We start from the raw sequence: 18,168 nt of genomic DNA on the forward strand, positions 1-18,168 counted from the left end.
TTAATGATCGCCATTCTAACTGGTGTGAGATGGTATCTCATTGTGGTTTTGATTTGTATTTCTCTGATGGTCAGTGATGATGAGCATTTTTTCATGTGTCTGTTGGCTGCATAAATGTCTTCTTTAGAGAAATGTCTGTTCGTATCCTTTGCCCACTTTTTGATGGGTTTGTTTTTTTCTTGTAAATTTGTTTGAGTTCTTTGTAGATTCTGGATATTAGCCCTTTGTCAGATGAGTAGATTGCAAAAATTTTCTCCCATTCTGTAGGTTGCCTGTTCACTCTGATAGTTTCTTTTGCTGTGCAGAAGCTCTTTAGTTCAATTAGATCCCATTTGTCAATTTTGGCTTTTGTTGCCATTGCTTTTGGTGTTTTAGACATGAAGTCCTTGCCATGCCTGTGTCCTGAATGGTATTGCCTAGGTTTTCTTCTAGGGTTTTTAATGGTTTTAGGTCTAACATTTAAGTCTGTAATCATCTTGAATTGATTTTTGTATAAGGTGTATGGAAGGGACACAGGTTCAGTTTTCTACTTATGACTAGCCAGTTTTCCCAGCACCATTTATTAAATAGGGAATCGTTTTCCCACTTCTTGTTTTTGTCAGGTTTGTCAAAGATCAGATGGTTGTAGATGTGCAGTATTATTTCTGAGGGCTCTGTTCTGTTCCATTGGTCTATATACCTGTTTTGGTACCAGTACCATGCTGTGTTGGTTATTGTAGCCTTGTAGTGTTGTTTGAAGTCAGGTAGCGTGATGCCTCCAGCTTTGTTCTTTTTGCTTAGGATTGTCTTGGCAATGCGGGCTCTTTTGTGGTTCCATATGAACTTTAAAGTAGTTTTTTTCCAATTCTGTGAAGAAACTCATTGGTAGCTTGATGGGGATGGCATTGAATCTATAAATCACCTTGGACAGTATGGCCATTTTCACGATATTGATTCTTCCTATCCATGAGCATGGAATGTTCTTCCATTTGTTACTGTCCTCTTTTATTTCACTGAGCAGTGGTTTGTATTTCTCCTTGAAGAGGTCCTTCACATCCCTTGTAAGTTGGATTCCTAGGTATTTTATTCTCTTTGACGCAATTGTGAATGGGAGTTCATTCATGATTTGGCTCTCTGTTTGTCTGTTATTTGTGTATAAGAATGCTTGTGATTTTTGCACATTGATTTTGTATCCTGAGACTTTTCTGAAGTTGCTTATCAGCTTAAGGAGATTTGGGGCTGAGACAATGGGGTTTTCTAAATATACAATCATGTCATCTGCAAACAGGGACAATTTCACTTCCTCTTTTCCTAATTGAATACCCTTTATTTCTTTCTCTTGCCTGATTGCCCTAGCCAGAACTTCCAACACTATGTTGAATAGGAGTGGTGAGAGAGGGCATCCTATTTTGTGCCAGTTTTCAAAGGGAAGGCTTCCAGTTTTTGTCCATTCAGTATGATATTGACTGTGGGTTTGTCACAAATAGCTCTTATTATTTTGAGGTACATTCCATCAATACCAAATTTATTGAGAGTTTTTAGCATGAAGGGCTGTTGAGTTTTATCAAAGGCCTTTTCTGTATCTATTGAAATAATCATGTGGTTTTTGTCTTTGGTTCTGTTTATATGCTGGATTACATTTATTGATTTGTGTGTGTTGAACCATCCTTGCATCCTAGGGATGAAGCCAACTTGATCATGGTAGATAAGTTTTTTGATGTGCTGCTGGATTTGGTTTGCCAGTATTTTATTGAGGATTTTTGCATCAATGTTCATCAGGGATATTGGTCTAAAATTCTCTTTTTTTGTTGTGTCTCTGCCAGGCTTTGGTATCAGGATGATGTTGGCCTCATAAAATGAGTTAGGGAGGATTCCCTCTTTTTCAATTGATTGGAATAGTTTCAGAAGGAATGGTACCAGCTCCTCCTTGTACCTCTGGTAGAATTCAGCTGTGAATCCATCTGGTCCTGGACTTTTTTTGGTTGGTAGGCTACTAATTATTGCCTCAATTTCAGAGCCTGCTATTGGTCTATTCAGGGATTCAACTTCTTCCTAGTTTAGTCTTGGGAGAGTGTATGTGTCCAGGAATTTATTCATTCCTTCTAGGTTTTCTAGTTTATTTGCATAGAGGTGTTTATAGTATTCTCTGATGGTAGTTTGTATTTCTGTGGGATTGGTGGTGATATCCCCTTTATCATTTTTTTATTGCATCTATTTGATTCTTCTCTCTTTTCCTCTTTTTTAGTCTTGCTAGTGGTCTATCAATTTTGTTGATCTTTTCAAAAAACCAGCTCCTGGATTCATTGATTTTTTGGAGGGTTTTTTGTGTCTCTATCTCCTTCAGTTCTGCTCTGATCTTAGTTATTTCTTGCCTTCTGCTAGCTTTTGAATGTGTTTACTCTTGCTTCTCTAGCTCTTTTAATTGTAATGTTAGGGTGTTGATTTTAGATCTTTCCAGCTTTCTCTTGTGGGCATTTAGTGCTATAAATTTCCCTCTACACACTGCTTTAAATGTGTCCCAGAGATTCTGGTATGTTGTGTCTTTGTTCTCATTTGTTTCAAAGAACATCTTTATTTCTGCCTTCATTTCGTTATGTACCCAGTAGTCTTTCAGGAACAGGTTGTTCAGTTTCCATGTAGTTGAGTGGTTTTGAGTGAGTTTCTTAATCCTGAGTTTTAGTTTGATTGCACTGTGTGGTCTGAGTGACAGTTTGTTATACTTTCTGTTCTTTTACAATTGCTGAAGAGTGCTTTACTTCCAACTATGTGGTCAATTTTGGAATAAGTGCGATGTGGTGCTGGGAAGAGTGTGTATTTTGTTGATTTGGGGTGAAGAGTTCTGTAGATGTCTATTAGGTCCACTTGGTGCGGAGCTGAGTTCAATTCCTGGATATCCTTGTTAACTTTCTGTCTTGTTGATCTGTCTAATGTTGACAGTGGGGTGTTAAAGTCTCCCATTAATATTGTATGGGAGTCTAAGTCTCTTTGTAAGTCTCTAAGGACTTGCTTTATGAATCTGGGTGCTCCTGTATTGGGTGCATATATATTTAGGATAGTTAGATCTTCTTGTTGTATTGATCCCTTTACCATTATGTAATGGCCTTCTTTGTCTCTTTTGATCTTTGTTGGTTTAAAGTCTGTTTTATCAGAGACTAGGATTGCAACTCCTGCCTTTTTTTGTTTTCCGTTTGCTTGGTAGATCTTCCTCCATCCCTTTGTTTTGAGCTATGTGTGTGTCTGCATGCGAGATGAGTCTCTTGAATACAGCAAACTGATGGATGTTGACTCTTTATCCAGTTTGCCAGTCTGTGTCTTTTAATTGGAGCATTTAGCCCATTTACATTTAAGGTTAATATTGTTACGTGTGAACTTGATCCTGTCATTATGATGTTAGCTGGTTATTTTGCTCATTAGTTGATGCAGTTTCTTCCTAGCATCTATGGTCTTTACATTTTGGCATGTTTTTGCAGTGGCTGATACCGGTTGTTCCTTTCCATGTTTAGTGCTTCCTTCAGGAGCTCTTTTAGGGCAGGCCTGGTGGTGATAAAATCTCTCAGCATTTGCTTGTCTGTAAAGGATTTCATTTCTCCTTCACTTATGAAACTTAGTTTGGCTGGATATGAAATTCTTGGTTGAAAATTCTTTTCTTTAAGAATGTTGAATATTGGCCCCCACTCTCTTCTGGCTTGGAGAGTTTCTACTGAGAGATCTGCTGTTAGTCTGATGGGCTTCCCTTTGTGGGTAACCCAACATTTCTCTCTGGCTGCCCTTAACATTTTTTCCTTTATTTCAACCTGGCGAATCTGACAATTATGTGTCTTGGAGTTACTCTTCTCGAGTAGTATCTCTGTGGCGTTCTGTGTATTTCCTGAATTTGAATGTTGGCTTGCCTTGCTAGGTTGGGGAAGTTCTCCTGGATAATATCCTGCAGAGTGTTTTCCAACTTGGTTCCATTCTCCCCATCAATTTCAGGTACACCAATCAGACGTAGATTTGGTCTTTTCACATAGTCCCATATTTCTTGGAGGCTTTGTTCATTTCTTTTTACTCTTTTTTCTCTAAACTTCTCTTCTCACTTCATTTCATTCATTTGATCTTCAATCACTGATACCCTTTCCTCCAGTTGATTGAGTTGGTTACTGAAGCTTGTGCATTTGTCACGTAGTTCTCCTGTCATGGTTTTCAGCCCTATCGGGTAATTTAAGGTCTTCTCTGCATTGGTTATTCTAGTGAGTGATTTGTTAAATCGTTTTTCAATGTTTTTAGCTTCTCTGCAATGGGTTCCAACTTCCTCCTTTAGCTCGGAGAGGTTTGATCATCTGAAGGCTTCTTCTCTCAACTTGTGAAAGTCATTCTGCATCCAGCTTTGGTCTGTTACTGGCAAGGAGCTGCATTCCTTTGCAGGGGGAGAGATGCTCTGATTTTTTGAATTTTCAGCTTTTCTGCGCTGCTTTTTGCCAACTTTGTGGCTTTATCTACCTTTGGTCTTTGAAGATGGTGATGTACAGATGGGGTTTTGGTGTGGATATCCCTTCTGTTTGTTTTCCTTCTAACAGTCAGGACCCTCAGCTGCTGGTCCCTTGGAGTTTGCTTGAGGTCCACTCTAGACCCTGTTTGCCTGGGTATCAGCAGCGGAGGCTGGAGAAGAATGAATATTGCTGAGCAGCAAATGTTGCTGCCTGATCATTCCTCTGGAAGCTTCATCTCAGAGGGGTGCCTGGCTATGTGAGGTGTCAGGTGTCAGACTGCCCCTAGTTGGAGGTGTTAGGCTACTCGGGGGTCAGGGACCCACTTCAGCAGGCAGTTTGTCCATTCTCAGATCTCAAACTCCATGCTGGGAGAACCACTACTCCCTTCAAAGCTGTCAGACAGGGACATTTAAATCTGCAGAGGTTTCTCCTGCCTTTTGTTTGGCTAAGCCCTGTCCCCAGAGGTGGACAGGCCTCTACAGAGGCAGGCAGGCTTCCTTGAGCTGAGGTGGGCTCCACCCAGTTCGAGCTTCCTGGCCACTTTGTTTACCTACTTAAGCCTCAGCAATGGCAGGCGCCCCTCCCCCAGCCTCGCTGCTGCCTTGCAGTTGGATCTCAGACTGCTGTGCTAGCAATGAGGGAGGCTCCGTGGGCATGGGACCCTCTGAGCCAGGCACGGGATATAATCTCCTGGTGTGCCATTTGCTAAGACCCTTGGTAAAGCGGGTAAAGCACAGTATTAGGGTGGGAGTGACCCGATTTTCCAGATGTTTTGTGTCACAGTTTCCCTTGGCTAGGAAAGGGTATTCCCTTCCCCCTTGCACTTCTCGGATGAGTTGATGCCTCACCCTTCTTCGGCTCTTGCTTGTTGGGCTGCACCCACTGTCCTGCACCCACTGTCTGACACGCCCCAGTGAAATGAACCTGCTACCTCAGTTGGAAATGCAGAAATCACCCATCTTCTGTGTCACTCACGCTGGGAGCTGGAGGCTGGAGCTGTTCCTATTTAGTCATCTTGGAACCATCTCCCGGCCTGGCATTTTATATCTGTTCTAGAATTTCTTTTCCTAACAACTCTCCTTCTCTTCTATGACTTGTGTAAGCTGAGTAGAAGCAGCACTGAACATGGCTTGAGCCCATTTCTCCCACCCAGTGTCAAATGCTGGGCCTCATTACCCTTTGTGCCTTCTGACCTAAGAGGACACCAACAGTTCTTAAACTCTGAGGGTGGAGTCATGAGGGGAGAGTGGCTGGAAAATCTTCCTATGTCTGCAGAAATACCATGACTACCAGTGTACACAGTACTCTAGTGTTTATGTTAGAGAACTTTCTCACATGTAGTTTCATTGGATTCTCACAATTCCGTCTACTAAATAGGACAGTTATCTTACCTATCCTAAAAGATGATCCTAAATGGTCTTACAGAGGTTTCAAGGTGTGACAAAAGGGTAACACGAGAATTCTAATTCGTGTCACATTGCTTTGCCCATTGCTGTGCTCTTTCAAGAGCTTTTCAGGGCATTATAAAGAAGATCTTATAGAATACCCAATCACTAGCTTGGAGCCCGATAATTTAAAGTTCCCTATACTAACAGAAACAACCAGAATCAGATCAACTTATAGTTATTGAATGCTTACTGTGTGCCAGGAACTGTGCTGAGAACTTCATGTGTATTATCTCATTTAAGCTTAAAATGAGAACCCAGGCAAGCTTTGCCCCTCAAAAAGTGGACCACAGGTCAGCAGCATGGGCATCGCCTGCAATCTTGTTTGAAATGCAGATCTCAGGTCCTGCCTCAGACCTCCTGAATTAGAGCCTGCATTTTAACAAGAGACCAGGTGATTTATGTGCACATTAAAGTTTGAGATGTTCCTCTCGCTTCTCTGTGAGGAACTGTCAAAGCCCATTTTACAGAGGAGGAAAGGGAGGCTAAGAGAGATTTAAGTAACTTACATATTCATTTATCCAGTGGAGTAAAACCAGGCAACTTGCCTCAAAAACCTTGCACATCACTACTGGTCACCTTCCTTCTTTGAGCCTTAGCCTGCACACCTGATACATGGAAATAATTACGTCTTGGAGCTTTGATGTCATTTTGTGAAATGCAAGAATCACGCAAAGTGGCAGGCTCAGTGTTTGGCCCACAGATAAAGAAAGGCTTGATATATTTTCTGTAAAATAGTCTTTCTAATACTCACTTGTCAATATTCTGAAACTTCTACCATGACGCCTGCAAAGGACTTAGCCAGAGTTTAACAAATGATGCTTATTATGTGTATAAGAATGAAAATCTGTGGTTGAGGACTGGACTGAGCAAGTATTTTTGCATGAATTTCCAGGTAAAGTGTGATTTCTGATTGTTTGCAAGGACAAAAACCCTTTCTGTACCCCCACCCCCCACACACGCGCACACACACACACTCCTGTTGCAAGAAACCTGGAGTGAGATAAGCAGGATCAGAAACATCACATCTACCCAGAGGCATCAGGCTTCTCTTGAAATTATTTGCTTAGCAGGAAGCAAGCTGGACCATGAGCAAATGTCAGTTTCTGTATTTTCTAGCAATATCTCCCTGCTATGGATGTGATCCTGGAAGTGTTTCAGCCTGAGTGAGTGAATGCCATTTTTTTATTTAGGAGAAAACTGTAGTCGGCTTGAAATCTGTAATACAATCTATACATTCTTAATTGCTCCAATTTTCTTCACTGTGTCCTCTTATGTCATAAGGCCCCCTTTCTTTGTCACCAAGGAGACATCTTGGTTGGCACACACTGTGGGGGGGATCACACAGGGACATGACATACTGGGATCTGGCCACTGGGAGGCTTGCTGGTGTCACGGGTGTGAGTCTGACCTCTGATTGATGAGCACTGACCCCTCACCCACTCTTTGTACTCTTCTGTACCCTCCTCCTGGGTTAAGCACCATCCTGCTTTGCACACATTTTCCTGGGGTGACCAGTGCCATTCACCTTTCCTTGAATGCCTTACATTGTGTAGCTACTAAATCTAGGGCTTCTGTTGTCATTGTTTTCCATTTACAGTGAGACAAGGGTACAGTGGCCAAGGCACCCCAATTTAGTAGACTGCCTAAGTTGAACTCCTGGCTCTGCAGTTGACTTAATTTTTTTGTGACTTGTTTCGTCTGTATTAGGTTGGTGCAAACATAATTGTGGTTTTTACCATTACTTTCAATGGCAAAAACTGCAATTACTTTTGCACCAACCTAGTAAAAGGGTAATAATAAAAATACCTACCTGCTTTATAGGGTTGTGAGAATTTAGACAAACTTAGAACAGTGGATGCACAGTGAGTATTCAGTAATGGCTCTTGTTACCTTCCCCCCTCCCCCAGAAAATCTGTCATCTGGTCAGGACATTTTTGTGTTTTCCTTTAACAGATGAATAATTTGGAGTCACCTAACTACAGGTTCATAATCCTTTGTGCCAAAAAACACTGAAGACAAAAGGGAATTCTTTTTTTAAAAGTAATTCATTTGATGACCAAACTGACATGATGGTATTTGTGATCTTTCATCCCAGTTTGTGTAAATATTTGTGTTGCTGAAACGTAATGTATTTGGTTTTGGATGTGGCTACATGCACTGCTGGGGAGTTGATGAAGTTCTCTGAGCCTCAGACTGCTTGCCTGAAAAGCAGGGTTAACGATTCCCCCCTCTTTAGGAGACTATAAAAAATGAGGAGACAGAGCCATCCCATTTCTCTTCTCCCAAAGGAAGACTAACGACAGCTAAGACTTATGGAAGTAATTTAATATGACTGTTTCCTGAACGGGCCATTTAGTGTGTCTCTTGTGTAAACAATTGGGCTATACCATTAAGGTGTGCTAAGGCCCAGTTCTTAATTCTGCAGGCTCCCAGGCAAGCAGGGAAAGAGCCAAACACTGCTCTGTGCACCAGTCAACCCTGCAATCCTGTTTTCTTCCTCCTTTTCTACCAAGCACTTATCTAATATGTTCTGATCTGTTGAGTTATCTTCTTCTTGTCCCTCTCCCCTCATTGGAATGCAAGCCCTCTAGGGAGGGGTTTCTCAGTCTTGGTCATTACCGTGTTCTCAGAGTTTAGAACAGTGCCTGGCAATCCACTAATTGTGAATAATGAATGTGTGAAATAAATGAGTTAAGGAGCAGAAAAGGGAAACTCAACCTGGAAGACCCTTATTCACTTTATACGATGGTGTCTGGAGAGCCAGATTCTACCTCTTTTCCCCACTTTAAAATGTTTTGAGGAGCTTGGAAATCCTGCTGGCATCATGGGAAGGCAAACGCTAGACTTTTCCAGACCAAAAAGTCTGGAGAAAAATGCATGAGGAAAAACATCATATCTCTAAAGCAGTGTCCTCTACTTAGGGGATGAGGGAGGAAGGAGGGTATGGGGTTGGAAGTGTTAGGATTGTGGGATTTAATTATTTTTGTAAAATATTGTTACTTTTTAGAAAAAGAATCACAGGTAAATATAGCAAAAGTGTTTAGATTTGATAAAACTTGGAGGAGGGTGCACAGATATTTAGCATCTGATTTATCACAGTGTTCTCATTATTGGAAAGACTTTACATTATAACATACTATGAAAAACAGAGATTCTGTAAGATCCAGGAGACTCCTTTCTGTGGTTAGGGGTGATTTCACTGAGAGATGAATGGAATTCACACATGGACCCTTGCAGAAAGAGGTGACTGGGAGAGAGAGAAGCAGGAACCACAGGGCAGGGCAGCCAGGTAGGTTCTGTGGAGTATCCATGAATGATCCTCTTGTGGAGGGTTCATTTCCTTGGGGACTTTCCCTCTGGCTTCTGGAAGCAGTTAACAAACACAGCCTTTCCTTCTCTCCGTGAGGTAACTCCCTTTTAAAATTTGTCCTAACCCTTTAGTGAAGAAATTCATGAAGGTATAGCTTCTTGCAACAGCCTGGGGGAAATGGAAGACTCGCTCCTATCCTGGAGAGGAAACCTCATCCTATTGAGTTGACAGTCAGGATTTCTGCACATGGCCATTAGTGCTGTGAAAAGTTGCTCATGGTGGGGGTTAGGAGGGATGGAGGATGAAGTCTTGATACTGAGAACAGCTCTCAGGAGTCACGCACAGCTGTATAAAGCCTGTGCTTGTCCTCATATATTAGGAGGCTGGAATTTGAGCAAGAAAGGGAAGTGGACATCTGGATTTTATGTGTGGTAGATATGTAATAGAATGTCAATGGAAGGTCGATCTCCAAAATTTGGTTGAAGTCTGTACTAGTCTGTTTTCACGCTGCTGTTAAAGATATACCTGAGACTGGGTAATTTATTAAAAAAAAGAGATTTAATGGACACACAGTTCCACGGGCTGGGAGGTCTCACAATCACGATAGAAGGTGAAAGGTACGTCTTACATGCTGAGAGACAAGAGAGAAATGATAGCCAAGCAAAAGGGGAAACTCCTTACAAAATCATCACATCTCATGAGACTTCTTCCTTCCATGAGAATAGTATGGAGGAAACTGTCCCCATGATTCAATTATCTCCCACTGAGTCCCCCCCACAACATATGGGAATTATGGGAGCTACAATCCAAGATGAGATTTGGGTGGGGACACAGCTAAACCATATCAAAGTGCAACACCTTAGACTAGGGGATAAGTATCCTCATATTGTAAAGAGAAGTAATAGACACATCCAAGCCAGTCTTACTAAAAGATAGAAAATCTGATCCAGCAAATAGCACTGCCACCCAGCCGCATTTTCAGCTTATAAAGAAATGAAAAGAAATTCGAATGGGTTTTATTAGAAGGAGTCCATATAAATAGAGATCCTTGCCTGTTTTCCCAGGATGTTTCTAACAACTCTTCCCCTCCCCCAGCAAGTGAGGCCTCCCAGGAGGACCCCTATAGAGACTGGCAGTGCCCAAAGCCTACAGAAGGGAGGACTGGTTCCTCAGTCCTGGCGGGAGGTCTGTTGGGGAGTGTCACCATCTGTATGGAGCATGGAGAGGGAGTTTCTGAGAAACCTCCTGTGTCCACAGGTGTGACATTAAGACTGAAGCCTGTGTCCTGCAAGTTCTGAAGGCAGGAGGGTATCTGAAGTAGCCCACAGAGGCAGAGGGTGGGTGGGCTGTACCTGAGCAGATTTATAACAAAGATGAGTTCCCAAGGACCAAGGTAACAGGGCCATCTGGATGAGATCCTTTTCAAAGATCACCTACAGTTAGATCTTTTGGGGGTTGGACTGCTGAGGACAGGAGGTGGAGGTGATGCAGGATTTTTGCTCCTTAGTTCAGCTAAATGTGAGTTCTTGTCTCACAACCAGAAAAAATTAGGCATGCAGAAACATTGAATGGTGAGAAGGATGGAATTTATTAAATGAAAAAAAGCTCTCGGCAAAAGAGGGGATGTCCTGCCAACAGGTTTTCACCTCCCTAACTGAATATCAGGGCTACCACACATGCCCTAAAGAGGCCCCTCCTTCCTTGCATAAGGCATGAATTCCTGGTGGCTCCACCCCATTCCCCCAGTGCACAGGCAGGCACGCCCAGGCAAGCCATAGATTGTATTGGAAAAGGCAACATTTGATTGGTTAAAGGGCAAGATTCAGAAAGAATCAATTGGGAAAGAGAGGGCAAACAGGGGCAGAAGTTTTCCCTCTGGATTGCAGGTTTCCTCTGGAACCAGTACTTCAGTCTTTCAGCTTTCAGGCTGCTTTAAGCTTGAAGGTGGGGTCTCACCCAGGACCCTTCCCTATCTGCCTAGGCATTTGTCTGCCTCGTGCCTTCATCAGAGCAAGACTGAAAGAGGCTGGCCAGAGAGCCCCTTGCCCAGGTCCGAGAGCTCAACACATCTGCGGGGAACCTTGGAAGTATGGACGTCTTCATCACTTGAGGGCTGATGTCCAGCTGGGGTGATCTCAAGGGGAATTTCTGTAGTTTGCTCCTCTTCCTCCTTGGCTCTGTGAGGCTGAGAGAGAAGGAAGATAGAGAAGGAAAGGTGGAAAAGGCATGAGAGACCAGTTTGGGCACCTTTATACCTACTCTAGTTGTCTGACCTGCAGGCTAGGCCTGAGTTAAGGGGGAGGAAAAAGTTGTAAATGTGATCTTGGTGTTTTGATGACTCTACTGGACTTTTCAATATCTAAGAGTGAGTCTTATTTAAAGCGAATGAAAGAGGTGGGAGTTGCCTGAGCTCTTGTCCAGGGATGGGACAGGAAGCTTTGATGTAGCAGACCAGCAATGGGAGAAGAAAAGAGGTTTTCCTGGTTGTACCTTGTTGTGATCATCTCATTTAATAAGCCACACAGAACCTGATATGTTGCTGTAAATGGCAAATTCTTGGTAAGTGCTAAGTAAAAGACAGCTTTGTGATCATCCTTTTTTTAAATCTTCCCTATGTATCAAGTGAGTCAGAACCAAATCACCACTTTGCAGACACAGAGGGCACAAGGTAACAAGAGTTAAGCGATGCCTGACATCCAAAAATTCAAGAAAATGTCAGTAATCAAATCATACTTTAAAGTTCACCCTCTGACCCACTTGTCTGGGAAAATGACAAGGAAATAAATAGGAAAGATGAAGTCTCTTAATACACAATACACATTAGTATTGAACAAATGTGCTGTCCTTCCCAGGGGAACAGGATTATGTTGACCCACCTTCAGTGGAAAAGCCGCTTTATAAAGCCTTCAAGACACTTCGGTAAACTGGGGAAGGAGTTGTGGTTTTCAATGGTTCATAAGTCATGGGAATTGCAGGGTGTGAATCCATTCCTGCTCTTCTTGGCTTTGGTGTGGGATTAGCATAATTCCATCTTTTAGTAAGCCTAAGTCATGCCATTTCTCCATGCCTGCATCTTATAAGTGGAGAAGAGCCTATGTACAAACTCTCAGGGTAAGGAGGATCTGGAAGGCATGATTATGCTAGTGAATATCAATTTTCATGACATGAACCGGCCTGGGGAAAGCATAGATGATTGAAATACACACATAATCCAAAAACGTCATCTTAGTCAATTGCTTTAATCCTTACCAGCCATCTTCACTGAGACCTTAAGTTCTTAATAGACTAGTTTGAGTTTTTTTTTTTTTTTTTTTTTTTTCTTCTTGCCAACCTAATACTTGGGGATAATGACAAGCACTGAAATGAAAAGAAAGTAGGTAAAGTGATGGAACAGGGTAGTCGAATTCATAAACTGGATCATCAGCCTTGGAATGCTTTGGAGTCAGCTATAAATACTCTTTTGTGATTATGTGTAAGCATCTGGCTGATTTAAACCCAGTCTGTGAAATGTGACAGGATAGATGTACCCTGCACTTGTTTTTCTTCCTCTTTGGATTTGTTAATAATGAAGCTTATACAACTCAAGAAAATTACCGCTGACAGAATCACAGGAGGCTCCGTGCTTTGGGCGGTATAAATTTTAGGCGATTAAGTCTGCATTTGAAGCAAACCTTTGTTGGATAAGACCATTTCCTGGAATAGAACGCTATTGAGATTTGCCATGATTGATTCTGAGAATCTTGGGGTCACTTTCCCTAGTATTGTGAGAAAAAGAACCCACAGATAAAATCAATACGGTCAGGAATAGCATCTACTGAACAGTTTAACATGTCCTTCTCTCCTTTAGGAAATAGCTTATTTTTCAATCACAGGAATACTTTGCTCTTTTGAATGCTGACCCTACCTTTATTCGAGCTGACCAGAGACAGTAATTTAACAACAACAGAAAAAAGGTCTTTAAATGCATGACGGAAGTTGACTCATTAATGTGGAGACAAACATTTAAGGACACAGAACCTGTCTAAATCTAGCTACCCTGTTATTCAGCTGCAGCCCAAGGACCTGCCTGAGCCTGTGTACAGCTCTCCGCCCCCACTGAGACCTCCAAATACTGTCCACTCCTGATTACCTTAATTCATATATACACACCCCAATCATTTCATTCATTTATTATATATCTTATTTATTTGTTTCTTATGAGATGGAGTCTTGCTCTGTTGCCCAGGCTGGAGTGCAGTGGTATGATCTCGACTCACTGCAACCTCTGCCTCTCAGATTCAAGCAATTCTCCAGCCTCAGCCTCCCGAGTAGCTGCGACTACAGGCACATGACACGTGTCCAGCTAATTTTTGTAATTTTAGTAGAGACAGGGTTTCACCGTGTTGGTCAGGATGGCCTTGAACTCCTGACCTCAGGTGATCCACCCACCTTGGCCTCCCAAAGTGCTGGGATTACAGGCATGAGCCACCGTGCCCGACCTCTTGTTCATTTAATTCATTGTTATACATCTTGCTCATTTTGTTCATTTGCTGTACATCTCCTTGTTTATCTCGTTGATTTGTCATTCAGCTCTGCTCATTTGCTAGGACAGGGCTGGCCAATGGGAATAGAAAAAGCTTCAGGACAGAATGAATGACAGGAACCTTGTCTCCTTACAACAAAGACTGAATGAATGTGGGAAAACCTCAATCAAATCCAGGGTGGTCCCACTATCCAAGGAACCAGGTTGAACTTTAAAAGGGCCAAGGTACCCCAATCCTGTCTAAAATATGGGTTTGGTTTCCAAGTAAGAAGAACCAGTAACTGGTTACAACTCCCAAGGGGATTGACAAGTACTGGGCAAAGTATGTGAGATTGCCTGGCTCACTGGTTGGAATTGAGGACCACTGCTTGAGTCCCCTCCCTCTGGAATGGTGGTAGATGGTTGGGGGAAGGGGGGATTAAGATGGTAGCAGGTTCTGGTCAAGGTAGGAACACCCTGTGGAATAGGAACAATGCAGAAAAGCCATAACCTTATGCTTGTGTTGCACTTAGAAAGCTCTGCTTCTCGATAATCAGATTTGAGGTAAGAGATAACTTATCTCTTTAAAAAAAGAGATAAGAATTTTTCAATTTGATGCTGGACTGGACTTTATTGCTTCATAGTTAAGCCATCAGATGAGTGATCTTAGTGTATTTTCAGTAGCCAGAGTTGGGTGATGCTTCTTGAGGACAGGCTCTGTGCCTTATTCACCCTCCTACATGTTTGAGCACCTCTCACTAGGCATTGGACGCAGTCAACATGTCAAGGCAACATTTGAATACATATTTGAATGTTTTGATATTGAGCTTTACTCTATAACCTTATCCATTATTTTTTCTCATTTCAATAGACTTTGTGGTTAGAAAGACCTGGATTTGGATTCAAGTTGTGTTAGTTAATAGCTGCAAAACTTCAGGCAAGTTGCCTTCTCTGAGCCTCCTTACTCACCTCTGAATCGTGGATGACACAGTTATATCTTAGCATTATTGTGAAGATGCAGTAAAGTAGAAAGTATAACACACCTAAGGGTGCTAACAAGGAGGTGCTGAATCTTTTGCTGAATCTCCTTACTGTACCAGACCATTGTGAGACCCTCCCTCAGTGGTTAGAGTGCCTTTCATGCATTACTCTGAACTATTGTTTTTATCATAAGATATATTATCTTTATTTCCTAGTAAAACAAAAAGAAATTAATTTATTCATGGATATAGGCCTGGAGTTCAGTATAGCCAGGATTCAAATTCCATTTTTTCTAACTCATATGCCCACAGACTCTTTTTGCTCTTATTTCTCCTCTCTGTTGCAATTAGCAAGATTCTAGCATTAACTGTATTTTATTTTACTCTGGCACTTTGAAAATTGGATCAAGTTTTTGCAGTTTTGTATTCTCGCAGAATCACATATGATAAACACAAAGCAGACAAAATGCTAAATTGCTGTGGTTATGTTTTGCTGACTCAATATCCCATTCCTCAACTAGCAGAAATTGGTTTCCTTTGTGCCCATGTCTGCACTTTCACGTATACTCACGTGTGGTCAGCTGAAAAATGCCTCCTCGAAAGATATCCATGTCAAACTACTGGCAGCTGTGAATGTGATCTTATTTGGAAAAAGGGTCTTTGCAGGTGTAATTAAATGAAGGATGTTGACATAAGGTGATCATTTGGGATTGCTCAGCTGGGCCCTAATTCGAATGACAAATGTCTTTATCAGAGAATGGCAGAGGCAGATTTGAGATAGATAGGAGTGAAAACACAGAGAGGAGAAGGAGGCAATGTGACCATGGAATAAGATATTGGAGTGAAGCAGCCACAAGTCAAGGAATCTCTAGAGCCACCAAAAGCTGGAAGACACAGGAAAGGAGCCTCCTGGAGAGCCTTCTAAGGGAGCACAGCCCCACCGACACCATGATTTCAGACTTCTGGTTCCCAGAATTGTGGAAGAGTAAATTTCTGTTGTTTCAAGTGGCAAAGTTGGTGGTAATTTGCTACTGAAACCCCAGGAAAGTAATATACCATGTTTTTATTGGTATATGATAAATATAATGAGAAGAAATTATATCTCTTGAGGGCCTACCCTCTTCTGTGATTTCTATCTCAGACATTGCTCCAAGCTTTGAAGTAACTATCAGCTTTGTTTCTTATCTTAACTAAGACATAAATCTTAATGCAGCAGCTGCCTCAGCTGGTGGTGTAGCTGCAGGGTCTGCTAACCCATCTTGAATAGAGCAAAGTCAGATGACTTCTAGCGGAGTTTGGGGAGTTTGGAAAACCGGGTCTTGAAGACCCAAGGTCAGCTTTTTTGTCTTTAATCATTTGCTTAGAGGAAGGTGGAAAGGTGAGGTCAGAATTTCCATTAAATATGGAAAATATTAATTAGGGAAATGGACAAAGAAGATTGTCTCATTACCTGGCAAATTAATTTTAGCTCACCAGCAACATGGTGCCACTAGATCTGAAGATCCTGCCAATGAATAGTTTAATACATTCTTTGCAAGGAGGTGACAACTGCCATAGTGAAGAATGTGCATCATTTTAAAATGAAAGTAAATTCCTGTAGAATACTATTGAGATAAAAATCAGAGTGATCTCTTGACGTCTAGAAACAAATGAAATGACCAAGGGTTATGTGTAAGAGGTTGGTAGCGAATAATTGCAGACTTAAGATGGAAAATGAAATAGATTAAATCTTAAAGACTGAGACAAGGATTCTGTTTCTGAAGCTAATGCAGTGCAATCTCTGTATCTTACTAGTGAGGAGAGAAAGGAAAATGGCATTCTGATGAAAGAAACCTGTCCACAGTGATGATTTCTCTAAGGGCCTATTTTCATTGTCAGAAAATTCAAGAGACAAATTATGTTGCGAGGGCACAGAACTAATCTTTCTCTGAACAACGACCAGAACAAAAATGCAATTAAAAATATATAGATGTACACCTAGAAGTCAATCTGTTCGAAAGGATGCAGTTCCTGAGTGTCAGGTGAGTAGGGACTCACACACGAATTAAACAATCTTCCTGGTTACAAGAGCTGTGGAAGTTGGATTTGATTTCAGGTCAGAGTTGTTGGTCACTCAGAGGTGGCCTAGCTCTGTGCTGCAGGAAGGGCAAATTAATTCTGGTGAGCAAAAAATAGAAGTGGAGATGTTCCTGTTCTTCCCCATTTTGTCGCAATTTGATAAATTCTCTATTTTGCTGTAATATCCGTCATAAATTCTACTTTAATGGCTGATACTAGGTCAGAGACATCAGACGACTGTCCCTATGGCTCAGGTCCCTTCCTCTCTCTCTCTCTCCCTCTTTCTTTCTTTCTTTTTTTTTTAAATAAGTCCCTATCATTATCTTAGTGCTTGAATGAAAGCTAAAAAAACAGAATACAGAGGGCAACAGTCTCTTCCCTTCAATTGTTAATGTCTACATGTAATTTTCTGGGGAAATAGATTAAAAAGAATGTGTAATTTTTGGAAATCAGCTATTCAGTGGTAAATATAAGGCATGATTCTTCTTGTCACATAAGTATAAGAATTTTTAAAAAGTACCCAGAAAGAAAACTAAAAAAAGGAAAGCAGTGAGTGATGTCCCTTGGAGATTCCTATCACTATCACATCTGGGTTATCTGAGACTCCTTGACAAGATTTTATTCATGTTGGGTGTGTATTATCATTGTTGTGTAATAAACTAGTTTAAGACTATCATCTTCAAATAGCAGACATTTATTATATCCGAGATTCTGTGGGTCAGAAACCAAGAAGTGGCTTAGCTGGTGGTTCTGTCTCAGAGTCTGTCCTGGGGTTGTCGTGAAGCTATTGGCTAGGGCCATAGTCACCTCAAGTCTCGACCGTGGGAGTATCTATTTCCAAGCTCATTCACGCAGTTGCTGGCTCTTGGCAGAGTGGGCAGTTAGCAGTGGCTGTAGCCAGGCTGGCCTTGCTGAGTGGAAGTCCATGTTACTGAGCCCATGCATAACCTCCATCCTTGCCTCCACTGCCTCTTTGTGAACCAACTGGGCAGTGACAGAAATGGCAGGGAAGGAGGCTGACTAGCCTCCACAGACTGGTCATCCAACCCACTTGATTATTATAATCCTTCCCTGAAGTCACTTTTTTCATGAGGGACACAAATATCTTTACACTCTACTCATTTGAACATATCTCTCTACATACTTCTTTCCTAGACTTACTAGCCACCAATTTTCTAGTTGTGTTTCTTTCAAGTCTCTGACCATCCCACCAAACAATTTATTAGCCACAGCTCATAAATTGGTATAGACATGTATCTTTGGACATCTCTCTTTCTTGAAAAGTGAACAATCTGGTTCACTGCTTGAAGTTCAGCCCACTGGAAGAACATCCCTTCACCTTCTGGGTTCTTCCAGATTGGGACTGTAATATTGCAACCCTCCACTTTGGTTGGTAACTGCATGTTGCACAGAACTATGTGTA

The sequence above is a fragment of the Rhinopithecus roxellana genome, chromosome 18 (genome assembly GCF_007565055.1).
Source record: "Rhinopithecus roxellana isolate Shanxi Qingling chromosome 18, ASM756505v1, whole genome shotgun sequence".
In the NCBI taxonomy this organism is placed as follows: domain Eukaryota; kingdom Metazoa; phylum Chordata; class Mammalia; order Primates; family Cercopithecidae; genus Rhinopithecus; species Rhinopithecus roxellana.